The 18,479-nt window shown below is 45.0% G+C and overlaps 1 protein-coding gene across 2 annotated transcripts in view; it reads right to left on the reverse strand.

Annotated features, from left to right (window-relative positions):
• Positions 1-18,479, reverse strand: part of Nedd4l (NEDD4 like E3 ubiquitin protein ligase) — a 329,402-nt gene that overhangs the window by 290,186 nt on the left and 20,737 nt on the right. The gene's annotated exons all lie outside the window — the stretch shown is intronic.

Raw genomic sequence — 18,479 nt, forward strand, 5'->3', positions numbered from 1 at the left:
ACAGGGAGCTGCCTGCAGAACCTGCTGAGCTTTCCTCATTTCAAATGAACCTTAGGAGGTAGATCCATAAGGGGGTGGGGGATACAGATATGGTTGATCACCGAATGCCTTAAATCATCAAAGCTGCCTCAAGAAGTGGTTCTATACGCAAAATCCATTAACCTACCATTTCCAGGCATAAAGCTGCTGACTATATAGTATAGTGTCTGCACAGATAAAATAAATAAGTAAAAAGCAAGCTCATCCCAAAGAAAGAGCCCCATAATGTTAAACATAATGTTAGGCATCCTGAAAACCTATAGCCTAAAATTCATGATTATACAAGGCAGTTTTCTAATAGAATGTAAGGGATGTAGGCATATCACTTCCAGTACGAAAGAAGAGAAACTATAAAAATGCCTACAGAAACTGGCTTGGTGTCATCAGTGCTGAGGAACCAGCAGGCAAGGGTTCCTCCGTGTAACCCTGGGGTGGTCTGCGCCTTGTCCCTCTCTCTCTTAGATAATATGAGCCCTGGGAGGACCCTGGAATTCTAATGCCACCCATGTTTCTAGGCCTCTCTACCTACCCTCTATCGTGAGAAGCCATCCCCTTCCTTCCCCTTTCCCAACAGGGCCTGAAATTGCCTTCCATATGTGTTCACTTCCCAAGTTCCCTCACCATGTAAAGACAGCTCGAATCCCAAGACAGCTGAAAAGCAAGAGAGGAAGGAGCAAGATTCCAACCGCAATAAAGGAGAAGTTGAGGGTGCATATGAGTGAGAGGAGTCTCAGACAAAGGGTCTGTGTGCATAAGAGGCAGCCATGTGCAGGGATGGGATGCATGCATGAGGGTGAGCCAGCCATGTACAGAGATGCACCATGCTAATATCTTCAGTGCTAGGACAGCCACTGTCCACACTGTTCCAGATGTGTCCAACCTGTGGCCCAAGGGCTAAATGCACCTCAAAGTAGCTATGCGTAGATAAACACATGACATTTACATTTACAGATGTCACGTGTTTATGTGGCCTGAAGAGGAAAGTGGTCATGACTTCAAGGAGAAAAGAGTCATTGCTCCAGGCCATCGAATTCCTAGAAAGGGGCCTCCAGGGTAAACAGAGGTTTCAAAGGGAAGGGAAGATTAAAACTTTTGCATAAAATTCTTACAAGGTGGGAGGAGATAAGAGTTTTTATTTCTTGTCATAACACAAGTCTTAACAGTATTTGATCGAAAGATTTAAAGAATAGAACAAGGCCTTCGTATCTCTCTCCCTCTCCCTCTCCCTCTCCCTCTCTTTCTGTTTGTTTTGTTTCTTGTTTTTTCAAGACAAGATTTCTCTGCGCAGCCCTGGTTGTCCTCTCTGTAGACCAGGCTGGTTTAGATATTTGACTCCCTCTGGCCCTCGGCCCCTCTGCCCCAGCCTCCTGAGGGCTAGATTAAGGTGTGCACCACACAGCCTGCCCTTTACATCTTAATCACGATCTTTTTTGCAGATCAAGGTCTACTGAATATACATATGGTCAACAGCCTCCGCCTCTGAAATCCCAGAAACACACCCAGATCCTTCTAGCCGGTCAACGTAACAGTCAATGTCATGCTAATGACACAAGAACAGAAAGCCACTGGACTGGATATCTCTTTTTGAAGGGGGGCCGGCTAACTTTTTTTGCTATTTTTAAGTGTTCTTTGTAGGCACTCATCGAAGGAGAGCATATATATATATAGCCTACACACTTTTCTCATGTGAGAGAAACTTGAGAGACAGACATGACCTTAAATGCAAACGCTCCCCCCAAATAGCCCCCATGCAGCCTGGCCATGAGCCCACCTGCTCAGCTTGGTAGGAAGGGAGCCATCACCTCAGCAGAGGTCCATGGGCAGGAGTGAGCAAGGGAAAGGAAAGACCAGGGAGCTGTTGTTCACCGGGCCTGGTTGACCAGAGTTACAGAGAGAAATGTACAGCAGCTTCAGGCTGCCTCGCTGACATGGGCTCTGCAAGTTCTGAAGCAAGGAAATGGGACTTAAATACACAGACAGGGTACAGCACTTGTGTCTGTGGCCACAGGAAACCTTGAGGAGGGAAGAGGCCAAAGTACATCAGGCCTGCCTCAGCTACCTCATTATTGGATCCATTCAGTCAATGTGTGTGTGTAGGGGTGGGGGGGTCGGTGCAGGTAAGGGAGAGAGATGAGTGTGTGTGTATGTATGTATGTGTGTGTTAGGATCCAAGGCCTCACTCATCTTGGATACACACTCTATCACTAAGCTGCACCCCAATCTCCTGTGTCCTTTTCAAACAGCCAGTATTCCTTCCATATTAACACTTTTTAAAAATAGTGCCAATTCCCTAAGAATGACTAGGACCCCCTCCAGCTTTAGTCTATTCCAGGCCTCTTTCATCACTCTTCCTTCAGACACCTAATTCCCTTCTAGTGTGGAACATTGTTTGGATAGCTGAAAGGATTTTTCCTCCTACTACCAATGAAGTCATTGTTGCCAGGTAACACATAAGCCCAGGCCACTAGGCAGCATCCCAAATGTATTACATGTCTCCTTACATGGCAAAGTTTCAGTGGACTTTCACTGTGAAACAGTGAAACAGAAGCATAGACTGATGATAGGGGCTGCTCAGCCTCCTGATGGAAGGGATGGTGGACTACACACAGACACACACACACACACACACACACACACACTAACCTTGAGTTAAGGCTAGTTCATCTATTTAGATCTATTTAGATCACATAGACAGACAGACAGACAGACAGACAGACAGACAGACAGACAGGATATATACATACACACGCACCCTCACCTGGGTAGTTCTTGGGAGGTGCTTATTTGCTGACAGACTGGAAAGCTGAGTAAAAATGGGTAGTTAACACGCCCCTCCCCGTTTTTACCAAACAGCTTTCATTAGTAATTCAAGACACCTGTAAGAGTCATACTTCCGGAAACACTCCATGCTGGATATACAGGGGGGAAGAAATTCTAATTTTATTTAGCAAAACACTCCCAAGCCCTCACAAAGCTTATAACTAATAACCTGCCCTGCCCACTTCAATGAAATGTCTTTTTTTTTTTTTTTTTGGCATAAGTATTACTCATATTATTACTTTAAAGGAAACTGTATATGAGCAAAATGGCATTTGAGGTAAGAAACTGGTCTTTCGATTTTAGAACAAAGGTCAGAATTTTTTATTTCCCCTTCAAATCTGTGATTCTTAAATTGCACAAAAATTGAATTTGGGCCATAGCAGCCTTTGTGCTTTTAAAAGTTTTCCAGTTCATAAAAGTTCTCGTCTTTCTCTCACATTGATTAACCCTCCGCAGTCCTCATAAACTTCGGTACTTCTGAAGTGCCACCAGTTAGTCATGGCCTACTGTTTCTTCCCAGTCTGTTTGACACTCATGACTTGTGGATGGATACACATGGCATTTCATGCCCCCAAAAGACCCACCGTATTCTCAATCCCAGAGTTACTCAGAAACCCCTCTTTATTCTATACAATCTCTGCATCCACAACTAGGAGATTACACACATACCCGACCCCAATATCCCACCATCTATCTCAGGCACAGTGAGAGTCTACACGGCTTTACTGTCTACACTTCAACCTCCTACACTGCCCATGGCCCCTCGTTAGTTGCATACCCCGATCTGAAAGGAGGGTGTGGGTGGCAAGAACCAGAGGCTTCTCTGACTTCACCCTTCCCACGCCACCCCACCTTTTGCCTGTATTGTAACTTCTTCTTCCCTTCAGAACTTACTAACCTGGACTCCCATGCATGTCATCAAGTTCTCTGCCACTTAACTATACCTCCAGCTCTCTTTTTACTTTGGCTTCACTAAGTTAACCAAGTTGGCCTTAAATTTGCAATCATCCTGCCTCAGCCTCCTGAGAAGCTGAGGTTAAAACCGTGCACCAGGTTCTTAAAGGGCTTGTTTGCCACAGTTGGGGCTGACATGGGGCTACAAAGAACACCTAATAGGGAATGGCAGAATCCTAAGTCCCCCAAAGTGACATTTAATGGGTGAATACCTACATTGGAGAACCAAAACCAGAGAACCAGGGTAGAGGGTGACAAACTACCTCCCAAGGCATGCCTGGCTCCAATCGCTAAAGAGATCTGTATATCTACAGTCATGACATATAGATACATAGTGGGCAGTGGAACTTCTACAGTCACAGGCAACATCAGTGACCCATTACATGTGTGCTTATATGAAGACAAATCTCGTGCCATAGTGTGTCAGCGGAACACAGCCCTGCAGGTGACATCATGCATGACCCACGTGTGAATGGAAGCCTGGCTCTTCCTTCAGGGGCTGCTACAGCACTGCCAGGAGCCACAGCTGCTTGGGATGCTGATGCCTCTTCCAAGTAGAGACAAAACATGCACAGGACAAGTTGTAGTAGAGATAAAATGAGTGAATTCACCCAAAATCCTGGCTCAGAAAAAACACACCTTAAGAGTGCAGGTAGCCCCTGTCCAGCAGCCACTCAGATGAGCCATCACACCATGGTCTGTCTCGTTGGATTTATAAATGAGGAAATGGGTTGGGGGGCGGGTTCCAAGCAGGTTCAATCATTATCCCAAAAGACAAGTGAGATTCAACTCAAAATCTAAGAAGCTCCAAAGCCTGAACTGTGCCTACCATGGTGGGCTGGAAAGCTCTGGAGCATTCCCTCCATTGCTGTGTCAAATTGTAGACCTACTTCAGGACACAGACCAACTGCTTCAAGGCTTATAGAGAATCAGGAGGGTGGTAGAGACAAAGTACCTAGGTCCTGATATGTGGGAGATGCTGATGGGACACAGAAAGGTCTCAAGGGGCTGTCCTGAGACCTTGGGCTCACAACTGCTTCTTTAAGTTTACAGTGGAATCAGGTAAGTGGGTCTCATGCACGATGCAACAGATACACCTCAGAATGAGGAAGAGGCTACTCTCCTCGAGGAGTTACTGGACAGCAAGGACATGCCACCATCAGTTTCCTGCAGAGGTCATCTGTGGGGACCCCAGACAAGAGGGCATCCCAGCTCTCATCCAAGCTGATAGTCTGCTATCAGTCAGCGGATTCTTGAACAGCATGCCTCTATAAAAGATTTTCTATGGAAACAACAAGAGGCAAAGTCCAAAGATGTCACAAGCTCATTCAGTAAAACGAATCCGAGGGGTTAATGTCAGTATGACAGAAAAGTGTTGTTGGCTCAAGAAAATGGAATAAACCAACCAAAAAAAAAAAAAATTTTTTTTTTTTTGAGAAATATCTCACTATGTAGCTAGCCCTGGTTAGCCTGGAACTCCCTAAGTAGACCAGGTTAGCTTCAAACTCAAGAGGTCCACCTGCTTCTTTCTGCCTCCCTGCCTCCCAAATGCCTGAATTAAATGTATGTAACATCACACCAGTCCAACAAATGCCCTTTAAATTTTCAATAGATCTTATTATACGGTGGCCTAGGCTTTTGAGTCCCCACGCCAACTCTCAAAATAATTTATAATAATTCAGCAATACTGTCTTCGACCAAGTCTCTAAACTTTTCACATACAGTTTTCATGGCTGGGGTTACAGCTCAAGAACAGAAACCCCTCAAAATGTCACAATCATCCCCAAAAGGTGGACTGCTACCTGAGAATGTAGCTGCGCTGGGGAGACAGGGCCTTTCTGATTGTACTCAGCACTGTAAATGACATCACCTAAGCAGCTCAGATTCCAGTAGGTCTGTGCCCTTGTACAGGGATGTTAAGGGTAGAGACACACAATGGAAATATCATAAAAGCAAAGGGAGATAGCCATCAATAAAACAAAGAGAGGCACGGGAGTAACCAGGACCACACCTTGATATTGGGGTCCTGGCCCCCAGAAGTGTGAGCAGACATAAAGTTGTCACTTACACCACCCAGGCTATGCAGACCTAGCTCAGAGCTACTGTTCTGATGATACTAGATATCCCATCCCCCCTTGGTCCTTATGGGATATCCTGGAAGCCATCTGAATCTAGAGTCTCCCAAGAGGCAACTGTCATTCCAAACCTTTTATCTCCTTGTCTCATGCACTGCTTACCAACCACTCCCAAACCCTCAGGAGCCCCATTTCCTCCAGCCATTCCCTCTATAAACAAACAGAGTGAAGAGCAAACCCTGAGTTGAACAGGGAGGCAAGGCATGAGAGCTAGGCTTTGAGATCACAACTTGCAGACAGCCAGGCAAAGACTAAGTATTCTCTAATTCCGAGGCCGCAGCTGCAGGGACACACAGACCTGTCTGCTACTGAGCCCCAGGAACCTGCGAGGGTGTGAGGCTAGCAAGCTGAATTGGGTGAGCTTCTGTGGAATTTGAAAATATTTAAGCTCTTTGTCCCCCCACATAAACTGGGACCTCGCATAGAGACATACTAAGTGAAAGAGCACAGAAATATGCCAGGCAGTCGGGTCAACGTAATTACCACACTTGAACCACAAGTTTCACTTAGCTTACCCACAGCCAGGGTGACCATGGAAACCAAGCTTTTACTTACAGGGGAAGGGGGTGGGGCACTTCTCTAAACAATTTAGAGTAGGCATGGAATAAGAAAAGTAATGCCCCAGGTGCATTTACACAAAATACATCCACATAAAGTTCTTAGTCCTTCCAATAACAGATGATATGTAAACTGTCAGCCTGGGAGACCTACTCCGTGAGAAGCTTTATTTAGAGACCAAATGGTAACAAAGTAGCAAGTGGCCGGGCGGTGGTGGCGAACGCTTTTAATCCCAGCACTTGGGAGGCAGAGGCAGGCGGATTTCTGAGTTCGAGGCCAGCCTGGTCTACAGAGTGAGTTCCAGGACAGCAGAGGCTATACAGAGAAACCCTGTCTCGAAAAAACAAAAAACAAACAAACAAAACAACAACAACAAACAAACAAAGTAGCAACTGCAGTTGAAGTTCATAATCCACAGTCTATGGGCTGTCAGGCACATGAGCCACTCCCACCAGGTTTACAGCACACTAGTATGTCACAGTTGTCTGTAAGGTACATCTAACTATGCGCACATTAGATTGGCCATGATTTGCTCCATACACACTGTGTACAAGAGGAGAAATATCACACTGTATGCTCATAAACAGGCAATTACTACACTACACGTGAATCAAAATGTTTCCAAAAGTTCTGAGGTGGTGAAAGTGGGGTTTTCTCTAAAGATCTGTTCTATTTTATTTGTGTGTGTGTGCATTTCCCAAGGATTCACCAGATGCGGGTTCTAAGACAAGCTCAGGTCTTCAGAAAGAACAGCAAGTTCTACTCACTGAGTGTCTCTCCAGCCCCACAGGTGAGAGTTTTACCTACCCGGATCTTATCACTATAAGATGAACATATATACTGAAATACACTTACTTATAGACACATATAAAAAGCAAAGCTTCAAGGGCTTAAAGTTTTTTTAATCTAAAACTTTAAAATGATTTAGGGAAGCATCCGGGCAAACAAAGAGGCTCCTATAAAGCCAGGGTACGGCTCTCAGCGGTGTCAGCCAAACGCACAGGTGCCTTGTCTTTCGGTAAGCAGTGGCTGGCACTTTTGTAGTGAAGTGACACCTGGAAAGACCCACAACATTTTCTGAAAGAACTGTCTGGGCAGACCTCATCTGACACTGAAAAGCACAGAGACAAGGATTGGTGTTCTATTCGTAGGAAGAAGGCTGAGAGGCTACGCACACAGCTTGTCAAGATTCACTGAAAAATGGCATAGTGAGTGTTTGCCCAGTGCCAAACAAACATTGGAGCTGCGTGCTACACAGCCTTACATAATATACTAATTACACACTCCCCCCACCCCCCAAAAAAACCCATGTGATGGAGTTTCAAGATTATCCCTCCACTAATTGTCTTGGATTAAAAAATGCTTTTCTCAGTAGAAAAGAGGAGAAAAGTCAAGGAAGGCAACTCAAAAGCCTGGGTTACACTTAAACTCCACTGGCCATGTGATCACTGGTCCTGTCTGATGTGGCAGAACAAACCAAAAAAGGAAGGGACTAAAACTCTGGGCTCAAGAATTCTTCTGTAAAGTTTTCAGGAAGCAACAGTTTGGGGCTGGGGAGATGAGCTCAGTTTTTAAAGGGCTGAGCAGAAGATCTAATCACCTCGGATCTTATTCAAAATAAAAGACATTTTCAGAAGCCAGTGCTGGCTTGTAGTCCCAGGGCTGAGAAAGCTGAGACAGGAGGATCCTATCTAACTGGCCAATCCAGCCTCCTTGGTGAGTTCCAGGCCAATGAGAGACCCTGTCTGGAAAAGAAAGAAGGCACCTGAGGGCTTCCTGTGGCTTGCTCGGGTACCTACACATGCACAAACTTGCATGCATAAGACACACCGGTGCACACACACAATATAGCTTCTTAAATGAGTCTATATTCCAATAATCCAAAACTGTCCACTGGAAGACACGCCATGCAAACATCCGTTTCTGATCCTGGTCTCTGGTTCTCTTTCCTTGCTCCACGATTGCCTACCTACCTGCATACGCCATAGTGACCCAGTTGCTGCTAGATTCTTGAGAATTCTTCTGAAGTCTTTCTTGACGATACCAGCAAATATGAAAACCTCCTTCCCTCCATCTCACCACTGTACCTGGGCAAGCTAAACAGTAGTTGATGAGCTGGCCACTCCGGAGGCCATTCCTTCACAGAGGTATAGGCAACAGGCATTCTATAGACCCCAAAGAAGCTCCAGCCAAGGGTTTTGGGTGCTTACGAGTCAAGATGATGTATGCAGAAAGCACAACTCAAACTTCAGTATCTGAGCAAAACCAGCCGGAACCAAGGAGTAACACCCCATGTTCTAATGCTTCTAAATGAGGTGAAACACAAAATAATAATTATCAGAAATCCCGTCATCTGCTGGCCAAGCAGCCAGCTGTAAAATCTGTACAATCTGAGCCAACACCAATGATTAACAAGCACACGTGTCTCTCTCCAACCTCCAGTTCAGGGTCCTGAAAAGTCTCTTAGGAGAATCTGTGGTTAATTAACATAAGACAGTCTTTTCTTAAAAGGGACGAAATGACTAGGTCGAAGAGTCCTCTCAGAAGAGAGCTACAGATGCAGTTCTGTTTGGAAATGAATACAGAACCAGTGAGACTTTACAAACTACACCAACAATGGGACTTCAGATTCATTTACCAAATGTCCCCTTTCTATGTTGAGAAATGTCAAGGCTTCGGATGATGGCATCCTGTCTAGCACTCAAGCTCCAAGCTTTGAGCATACTTTATCTTTGCAAGGTCGCCAGCCCCTTTACTTCCGGCTTGCCCATTCGTCTTGTACATCTGACCCCATCTTTCCAGCCTCTCCTATCAGTCTATATACCCTAGCCCTCCAGGCATTAATTTTGCCTTTTCTTCTTTGATGATGTCACCTTCAGTACCCCATCTCCCCATGTCCACCCCCCGCCTCTGCCACATTCCAAACTTTGTCATCGTAGACTGGAGTACCATATCCCCGCTGTTGCCTGGCATGCTGCCTTGCATGGACCCATTGCTGCCACCCCAGTGGCCCATACAGCCTTCCCTGCCCACATCAGGTGCTCATAAAGCCAGAGGACTATAATGGTGAGAGTTAACATCTGCCCACTGGAAGTTTGCATGCACTAAAGTCCTAGCTCCCATTGCCTCGAACGTGACTGTTATTTGCAGACCAGGACTTTTAAAAAGTGAGGTTAAAATGAAAGCATTAAGGTGGGATCCTATCCAATCTGACCGGCAGCAGTACACAGACAAAAATAGCCTGTGGGCACATGCAGACACCAGGGGTATGTGTCTACAAAGAGACTTTCCTGAGGACAAGGTGAGAAAGCAGCCACCTACAAGCCCAGGAGACAGACCTGGAAATATCCTATGACACCCTCATCTTGGACTTCTAACGCCTGCAGAACTGTGAGAACATAGATTTATGTTCTTTAACTCTCTGGGATGGTGTTTTGCTACGGGAGCCATAGTGAACTAATAATAGAACTGCCCTTACTTCCCTTCCACAACGCCAAAGCTCACCCAGTTCTTAGCTGCCTCTCTGCAGTATAGTTCACATCAGACAATTCAATCCTACGGAAGCTACACCAGTTCTTCTGGTACTTGGGAGGCTGCACAGTCACCTAATTGGGAAAAAAGTTTAATACCTGGGCGAATGCTCATAACATCAGCAGTTACCACCCCACCCTAAGTAGCCACTGAATTTCCTTCCATCTCTCTGGGAATCCTGTGTAACACCACTGAACCAGCCTTCCTTCTGTATCTTTAGGCTTGCCTATTTTTCTGTCAGTGGGCTCATACACCACACATCCTTATATGACTGGCTGCTTCACTTCATTCCTTTCAGAGCTCAGGAGTATTCGTGGCATGGACACACAGAGGATGTTTTGTCTGTCTTCATCAGTTAAAGAACACCTGGGCTGTTGTCACCCGAGTCTGAAGTCACACTTCCATCTTAAAGCTTGAATGCAGCAGGTAGACCTGGTTGACTCTCAAAATGCTGTAAGACATAATCAGCAGGAGAAACATCCTACACTACATTATCACACAATGAGGTGTGGGTATTATATTAACAGCAATTTATGTAGCAATTTCTACACACACACACACACACACACACACATACACACACACACACACACATACACGATTAATTGTGCCTTTCTCCCCAATCACAGGCTTTCTGTCAACCATCACCAAGTCTCTGTTATAATACATCGCCACGACAGGTCGACATATGCCATTAACAACACTATATAAGTCACCACTTCCATAAGCCTTGATCTATTCAAATTTGTACTTAGGGCTGGAGAAAAGGCTTAGTGAGTAAAGGGTCCCCAGCATCCACAACGTTGATGCTGCAGCATGCATCTGCAATCTTGGGACTCCTACAGTGAGATGGGATGCCTGGTGTGCACTGGGGTGAGCTTGAGAGCCTGTCTTGACCAGGGTAGACGGTGAGGATCCACACCCACAGGGTCCTCTAAGGTCCACCTGTGCACCACACACACACAGACACACACACACGCATACACGCACCCCACACACTCATGAATGCACACACACTATATATACACAAACACAAAGATGACCAAAGAAATACTTCTACTTAGAATCCAAGTTTCTAACAAAAATATTTGAGTTATTCCAAGAAACTGACAGCAAAGGACCTTTTTTTTTTTTAAAAGTGACTCACAAAATGAAAGTGTTTGTACTATTTATCTTTACTAAAACTTTTTTTTAAAAAATTGATTTTATAATTTAAAAGGCATCATAATACCCATAAACAGAATTATCCCAAATATATCAAAGAATATTTATTAGAAAATAGAACTGGAAGCCAGATGTAAATTAAAGGCACAAGCTTTCAATCCCAGCCCTCAGGGGGCAGAGGCAGGTGCATCTCTGTGAGCCTGAGGCCAGTCTGGTCTACTGAGTGAGTTCCAGGACAGCCAGGGTTATATAGTGAGACCCTGTCTCAAGAAAACAAAATAAAAAAGCGGGTTGTATAGAACTTGCGTTAAAGATGGCAAGCTGAATCATCAATCCTGGTTTCCAGTCATTCTCTGCTCCATTCCTTCCTAAAACCACAGACATGTCTTTATTTCATGCCAAAATAAAAGACACAGCCCTGTCAACTATAATGAGAAATTGTTAGATCAGGTTGTTACAACCCACTAGAAGGAAGGTGTGCTTGAGGGCAAAAAGGTAACCTGAATTCTATGCAAAACATTTGCTATGGAGAAACTGCCGGCAAGACCAGACAATTCAGTATAGAGTCGGCCAACTTTATTTTTTTTTAATTGATATCTTTTATTCGGGGCTGGAGAGATGGCTCAGCAGTTAAGAACACGGCCCTTCCAGAGGACCAGGGTTCAATTTCCACCACTCACATGACAGTTCACAATCATCTGTAACTACAGTTTCAGGGGACCTGACACCCTCACACAGACAAACATGCAGGCAAACCACCAATGCACATAAAATAAAAAAGTCATTAAAAATAAAATCTTTTTTTTTTTCATAGAATATATTCTGATCACGATTTCCTCTCCCAGATCTAGTCAGCCAACTCTGATTGTTTTTCTAGGATAATTAAGTTAAGTGCTCTGAAAGGGAGACTGCAAACACATGGGTTCAGAAGAAAAGCAAGAAGTAACAGCACACACACACACACACACACACACACACACACACACTACACACTGCAGCAGGACAGGGCCACACGACTTTCTGCTTTACGTTGTTCTGAATGAATTGCTTCCAGCATCCAGATTTCCTTGTGCTCAAACATCCTTTTGGGCAAACAGCAAATTTCCTGCTTGGGTTTCCTTCCAAAGCAGCAAAGTTGTTTGGACTTTGGGATCCATTTCCCCAGATGCGATTCCACTTCCAAAGTGAGTCCACAGACACCTGTTTCACACACACAGCAGTTTGCAGTTCATGGAGAACAGCAGAGGGAATAGCATACAGAGGTAACAGCAATCTGCACACGGTCACTTTGAAGAGCCCAGTGCCACTTCCTTTCTGGAGTGACCATGCTTGGGATCTGGATTGCTTAAATTCACTAACAATGGTCACCTGTTCTCCAATCTCAGCTTGGCCTCTCCAGCTCCCCAAGGAAGCCTTATTCTTCACAGCTGGTGAGCTGCTCTGGGGAGCTGAAGGGGAGAACAGTTGTCCACTCCAGCTGCAGGAGCCAGCAAGCACTGCACTATAACTTTCTGTCACGATGCAGACCCCTTAGCTTACCGGTATGGTCCAACTTTTACTCTCCCTTCGCTAGCTAACAAAAAGCATTCTTTTGCTTTTTCCCTAGGGTCAGTGGTGAGATGAAACAAACCCCACTCCCCAGTGAGAAGAGCTGAGTGTGTGCTGTGGGAATTGGGATTGGGTCCTAGGAACCAGCAGGGACAGGAATAAAGAAAGTTTTCCTCTTCTCTACAGTCAGGTGTTTTTCTCAAAATAAATCTGGGTCCGCAGATTACCCAGGAAGGGACTCAGACGCAATGAAAACAGGTGACTCCCACCATTCTCGACCAAAACTGTCTTCGGGGATGAGGTGTCTATCAGAAACTCTCCTGTTGTTTCTGCCCGTACCAAAGCCACAAGCTCTACCGGAGAGTCTAAAGCCTCAAAGATTATGATGCCAAGTCCAAAGCTTTGCCAAGTGTGTCAGCCTTGAATGAGGGACTGTTTGTGTGGACTAACTGCACACTTCAGAGCTGGTGCCTGGAGCCCTATCTAGGGCAGCTCCTCACCTAAAGGCTCTCTCTCCTACACAACCATTGGGGTCCCATCCCATCTCACGCTGCTCTCCCTTCTTCCTGTTCACGGACACTTCCTTCAGAACTTTAAAGACTTATTTTATGTGTATAGGTGTTTTACCCGCATGTATGCCTGGAGGAATGCCTTGCCAACCTTGTTCCATCTAGTACTGAGCAAGCAGTTACCATAGGAAGCTTGTCAACTCCGGATGTGATTATCCTATGTCCTTGGGCTAACTCCTCCCTGATGCTTCTCAATGGGGTTTCCTTCATCTTTTTCTTATTTACCAGGAATGTGGTCCTTGGATGGTTGAGTCTCATCAGCATTATGCATTTTGGGTGTTGAGCTTTGAGGAGGAAGGACTTCCGCAACCAGAATGGCATTAGTTATGAGTGTGGTGGTAGCTGCCATATGCGGGTACACATACAGCTTCCCTTAGCAAACTCAGAGTGCTTGACTGGGTTTCAGGCTCTGACCTCAGGATTGTGAAGTGTCCTAACACTCTACGAGGTCGGTACTACTTTTATTCCTGTAATGTAGATGAAGAAACTGAGGTATGGGAGGTTCATGATTGCCCTAGCTCATGACTGAGAAGTGATACATCTCAATAAAATGCAGGCAGCCTACCTCTACACCCTTAAGCCTGGGGCTCTATAGAAAGCTGCTGAGGGCCATATGTGAACTGGGGGCATTTATGATCTTCAGAGCTGAAGGTTGCCTGGGGATATCGCAAGAGCAGTCTAGGGATGGATGGAGTCATCATTTTCTGTGTATGTGTGTGTGCGCGCGCACACGTGTGCGTGTGTGTGTGTGTGTGTGTGTGTGTGTGTGCGCGTGTGTGCGTGTGTTCGTGTGCATGTGCATGTGTCTTCCTGTTTGAGTTACATACATCTATGATTCTGATTGGAGGAGCTGAATGAAGAACTATCTGCTTTGCCTGGGGATCTAGGTTCAATTCCCAGCACCCACACACATCTTGCAGAGCCAGGACCTCAAGTAACTGCCACACCCAGCCCTAAATGCTTTCTCCAGCAAGGAAGAGGAGCACTTAGCATTTGCACTACACAGTAAGTGTCTGGGACGCCAGTCCATTCTCTGTCTCACTTAATCTTTCCAAAGCCAAGTGGGGTTATCACTTTCCCTCAACAACACAGGTAAGACAAAGCCACTCATGGGGCAATGAAACCAATTTCCACTCAGCCCAACCCAGCAGGCCATGTTGTCCCATCTGGTCCCAAATCAACTAAACAAGAAATAACCTAGCCATAATCGCCCTTTTCCTTCAGAGAAAATCATATTCCACACCAGCTGCCCTCATTCTTCCTCAAGACAAAGGCCCCTACCTCTAATTTGTTCTCAATTCAAACAGTCCCTCCCTAAATAAACAGGGAAACATAGGTGAAGTAATTAGAGTATTAATGTGTCTCTTAAGGGTAGGGAAGAGATGGCAGATAGTAGCCTGGTTTCTAAACCCCAGGTCTCATGTAAAAAGCCAGACATGGGGCAGGTGTGGGGCAGGTGTGGTGGCATGCACTTGTAACCTGGATGCTCAGGTGGCAGAGCCAGCAATATCCCCTAGGGCTCATGGGCCAGCTATCCTGGCCTAATTAACAAGCCACAGGTCCCGATGAGAGACTGTCTCAAACACAAGTTGGAAAGCCCCTGAGAAATGATACGTTAATCTGACCTCTGGCCTCCACACATGCATGCTCTCAAGTGTACCTGCGCGCGCGCACACACACACAAACACACACACACACACACACATACACACACACACACACACACAGAGCATCTTTGATGAGACAGGAAAGCCATTCATTTCACAGCCAACTTAGGCATACACATATGAAGAATAATACCCCTCATTCTACAGGGCCTCTGCCCCACCTCCCCTACCCCAATTTAACCTTTCCTGTTCCATAATAAGAAACACAGCGCCAGGAATTTGATTACCACACAAAACCTGCCGGGGCCTGTTGTTTCTACTCGGAACAATTCCTGAGATGCACGCCTCCTTCTCCCACTCACCCCGCCTCTGTCCACGCCCTGGAGCTCAGCTCTCCCCAGTGGACCTGCACTTTACTAATTGCTGCAATCCTAAGCACTGTCTTGTTTCCTCTGTTACATAAGACAGCCTGCAAGAAGCGGCCGGACATGAACAATGCTTTTTTTTTTTTTTTTTTTCACATGAGCTCACTTGATGCTGGACGTCACTGATCTTGAAACGACATTTTCAAAGAAAGTTTATTTTAAATAAGCCACTTCCTGGACTCTTAAACGCCCACTTCATGGCATAATTTTTTCTCTCTCTCTCTCTTAGGAAATTTCTTCTAAGTCAGAAAAAAGTTGTCAACCTCTCTCAACCTTGGGTAAAGGTAACATTTCTTTTGGTTAGATGCCTCCTTCATGGGGGGTTGGGGGGGGGAGCTGTTTGGCATAATATGGGATGCTTAGCAGGATTCCTGGCCTCTACTCAGTAGCTGTCAGTGACTCTCCTGCCTCCCTGAGTGACAACTAAAATGTGCCAGGTATCACCAAGCATCTCTGGGTTGGAAAACTGGTCCAACCTAGAGATGCTTGGTGACACTTGGCACAAGTCTGGGCTTTGTAGTTCACACTTGTAATCCCAGCCTTGAGCAAGGAAGCAGGGAAGACGGATCCGGAACTCCCTGGTTAGCTATCCTAGCCTATGTGGTAAGCTCAAACAAATAAGAGATCTTGGCTCAAAAAAACAATGAATATCTAGGAGGGGGTGTGTGGTTGCCCCATTACACAGTAGCTCTATTTTAACTCTGTGTGTGTGTGTAAAAGCTTCTATATCAGTTTCCATATGACTTGTTTATGAAGTCTTTAGTGTTGATATTTATCCCTCACTATGCTCCCTCTTCTATCCTGTCCCACCTCTCCTACCACAATTTAAACTTTCCTATCCCATTATAAAATACACGGTGCCAGGAATAGGTTATATCTTTTGGAGTTGTTGGCCAGTGAGATCTCGCAGACAGTCATTACAGACTCTTATTGTCAATGCACCTGGGTTACCATACACAACTGACAATAAGACTCTTTTGCAGAAGGCAGCGCATACTTGAGTCACATAACGGAAAAAAAAAGATCAAGCTGGTGTGAACCTGGAAGCTTCATTCCTACTGGCTAGCTTTCACACGGCTGGGAGGTGACATCTACACCATCAGAGAAAGAAAGGGATCATCACTCGTACTCAGCTGTGAACCCCACAAGGCCAATAGTAACTGGCTGCACAGGGCATGCCCACTGGAACAACAGTGAGTGATACTTGGCACAACAATGATAGATCATAGGAGTGACCAACCACTCTCTGTTTGGATTTGAGTCCTGCCCCGCAAGAAGAAATCCATCTATACCTGGCGCCACAACTGGATAGTCGGGTCACAGATCCTAAAGGGGAAGCCACTACTACTATTCTGCTCAGTGGATATAGTGTTAAATCGACTCTTGGTGACTCATCACTACACTCATTGATTAATGTATCTCTCAACCCTTAACAGAGAAGCTTCTATTTGCAACTGATGGCGATTAACATAGAGATCCAGGGGCCGAAGAGATAGTTCAGTGGTTAAGAGCACTGACTGCTCTTCCAGAGGTCCTGAGTACAATTCTCAGCCACCACATCCATCTGTAATGGAATCTGATACCTTCTTCTGGTGTGTCCAAAGACAGCTAAAGTGTACTCATATACATAAAATAATAAATAATTATTAAAAAATCCATAGAGCTCCACAACTGACCGTTCAGCCCTAAATGGGACATCTATACCCCAACTCCCTCCTCCTTCTTCCCAAGGCTAAGGGGTCATTGTAGAAGAGGGGACAGAAGGAATGTAAAAGCCAGAAGTGGCAGATGACTACAGGGAAAACAGCATATTCTGAGAACTGCCAGGTAGCTGCATATACAAACTCAGAGCGGTTGTGTCAGCGTGTGTTGTGTAGCGTGTGTAAGACCTGTACAAGCCCAAGACCAAAACCCAGCATGAAGAGGGCATGAGATCTCACCTCTAGGCATGGAGCTACTCGCCACTGCTATCTCGGACAGGGACAGTCAGGTTTCTCAGGTAAGTTAACCATGCTCTGGTGGATGTCCACACAGCCATCAGAGCAGCACGAATTGGTCTTGATGGATGTAATACAAATGAGTAAGAACACCAAGGGAGGGAGAACCGGTTATGGGCTGAGTGAATATGATCAAAACATACACAGAATTGTAAAAGAACTAACAAAAAAATTTTAATTAAAAAAAAAAAAAAGGTGGTGGCACCTAAGGAAAGACACTTGAGGGGTTTTGCTGTTTGGCTTATTGCTGGTTGACCTCAAATAGCAACACGCTTTCAAACATCTTGATTTTTCAGTGTTCACTGGTTGCTTTCAACAACTACTAAATAGAGATGTTTTCACAAAGAAAGCTAAGTCAGATCAAAAAAGCCCATTCTTCATAAAGGGGCTATCAGACCAGGTCAAAGCAGTGTGTGTGTGTGTTCCTGTATATGTATGTGGTGTGTGTTCATGTATATATGTGTATATGTGGTATGTTTGTGTATATGTGGTGTGTATGTGGTGGGGGGAGGGTGCATGTTCATGTGTTGTATGTGGTATGTGTAGTGTGTGTATGTATGTGGTGTGTTTGTGTGTGGTGTGTGTGTTTTAATGTATATGTATGTGGTGTGTGTGTTTGTGTGTATGTGGTGTGTATATTTGGTGTGTATGTGTGGGGGAGTGTGTGTGTGTGTGTGTGTGTGTGTGTGTATATATATTGGAAGGACCAGAAGCTACAGTTTTATTCTGTCCATCCAGGGGCTGCTAGACTGATGGTGTTCACAGCTATCATACAGGTGGAGAGAAGAGGCAGAGTAAGGGCTGAGCACAGCCATGGCGTTATCATTTCTACTATGATTCTAATGTCTTCCTTGAATAATCATTCTTGAGAGACTATTTGAATCTTTAATTTCCACAGTTCACAAAACTTCATATTAAAAAGGTTTTTCTTTTTTCCCTTATTTCTATGTAACTTTGTCTGACTTTATTAAGTGACTTGTTACATTTATAATTTTTAAAACAGAATCTAGCAAGCATGTATGCTTTAGTTCCCCCTGCTGCTGATATAAATCACATTTAGTGTCTTATTTATTATCTTACAATTCTGAGGGCCAGAAGTAGAAAATGAGAAAGCCAATTTATATAAATAGCT

The sequence above is a fragment of the Arvicanthis niloticus genome, chromosome 14 (genome assembly GCF_011762505.2).
Source record: "Arvicanthis niloticus isolate mArvNil1 chromosome 14, mArvNil1.pat.X, whole genome shotgun sequence".
NCBI lineage: Eukaryota > Metazoa > Chordata > Mammalia > Rodentia > Muridae > Arvicanthis > Arvicanthis niloticus.